This window comes from Triticum dicoccoides, chromosome 5B, assembly GCF_002162155.2.
Source record: "Triticum dicoccoides isolate Atlit2015 ecotype Zavitan chromosome 5B, WEW_v2.0, whole genome shotgun sequence".
Lineage (NCBI taxonomy): Eukaryota > Viridiplantae > Streptophyta > Magnoliopsida > Poales > Poaceae > Triticum > Triticum dicoccoides.
In genome coordinates this window covers 10,661,130-10,662,710 of record NC_041389.1, presented here as the reverse complement: position 1 = coordinate 10,662,710, position 1,581 = coordinate 10,661,130, and the positions used below count along the sequence as shown (strand labels likewise).

At 52.2% G+C, this 1,581-nt stretch overlaps 1 non-coding gene across 1 annotated transcript; it reads right to left on the bottom strand.

The window, feature by feature from the left end:
- Positions 1-209: 209 nt before the first annotated feature.
- Positions 210-283, bottom strand: TRNAT-AGU. The gene has a single exon. It is a non-coding gene; the product is annotated as a tRNA-Thr (tRNA).
- Between the last annotated feature and the right edge of the window lie 1,298 nt (positions 284-1,581).

The window sequence follows — 1,581 nt, the reverse complement described above, 5'->3', positions numbered from 1 at the left end:
AAGTTTCAAGCATCATCTATCAAAGCAGCAGAAAGATGAGCCAAAGATAGCCGCAATTCTGAAAGAAACTTGGCTGGTCAGGAAGAACAGAAGCTGCAAGTTGAAACTCAAGAAGATGAACATTCATGTCCATACTGCTCATATCAGGACAAAAAAAAGATTGTGGCAAAAAGTTTCAAGCATCATCTATGTCTAACTTGGAAAAAAGATGCTTTCATTGAGAGTTGAACTCAAGACCTCCCGCTTACTAAACAGGTGCTCTAACCAACTGAGCTATGAAAGCTTGCTGCACAGTTTGATCTGAAAATATATATGAAGGTGGTGCAAGCAAACCTACTGCAGAATCATGAGCGCTAACTGACACGTGGATATTTAAAAAAAAACGAAACATAACTGGCACGGCTGCAGTGTATGAGTATTCCCGCGCGCTATTCATTTCTTCGTCTCTTCTTTTCATGCCCACCGGAATGTGACCGGGTTTTATCTAGAAACGCTCATGCACATCAGTCACTGCATGGACAAGAACAATATCAATCATATTGTAGATACGATTTGTTTTACTAGAATGTTTAACGCGGAGCGCCCAGATGTTGAAGAAGCTGAACCAGAAGGAGAAGAGGCGGAGGGAGCCCACCAGCATCAGCCACCACCCCAGCGCCGGAATGCCCTGCCACTCCGCCATGCTTAATCTCTCCTTGACCTCCCTTGCCGGCGCCAATGGTGCGTTGTCGAGCAGATCGCCGGCGCGGGGGAGCGATCTCGTCTCAGTAGAGCAGAGCACGAGATTGGTCAACAGGCGGGGTGTGTCTGTGTGTGGCGGTTGGAATGGAGGATCAAATTGACGCGGTGGTGGGCTGGGCTGTACGGTGGTACGCTGATAGAGCCCGACTTTCTTCTTTTCGGGAGTTTGTTTTAGGCGAGTGATCTGCCCCGGTGCACCGGCCCAAATTTGGGCCGGTCGCACCCTGCCCGTCAGATCTACCCACCCCTTAGCCGTTAGATCCTCTCTCATCCTCAACCTTCTACCATCGCACGCGAGACAACGTGCAGCGGCGCTTTCCCCCCACCCCGGCACCACGTCGAGCGGTTCTTCTCCCGTTGACGCCTCTCGCCGGCCGTCCTCGCTGCTGGTCGCGTTCCTCGCCGGCCGTCCTCGCCGCTGGTCGCGTTCCTCGCTGTCCGTCCTCGCCGTTGGCCGGCGTCGTCGCCGACTATCCTTGTGGCGGGCTCAGTCCTTGCCGGCCGAACTCGTCGCCGGGCTTCACCCATGCTCTCGAGCATCCCCCACCTATGGGGCACACACGCCATGGCAAAAGCTTCAACCGGGGCTTCAAATAGCACGGCAAATCAGGTAGAGATACAACCGTTTACACAGAATGCTTCAAACTTATATGAAAAAAGCTTCAACCAGATGATAGAGAGAGCTTTCCTCGTCGGTGCGCAACGACGTTTGAAACTTTTTTTTCACCGGTTGAAGCTTTTTTTGTCACAGGTTGCAGCTTTCGCCGTTCATGGTTGTGGCCCTTTGCCGTTCATGGTTTGTAGCATTTGTTGCCGCCGGGCCGTCGTGGGTTTGAAGCT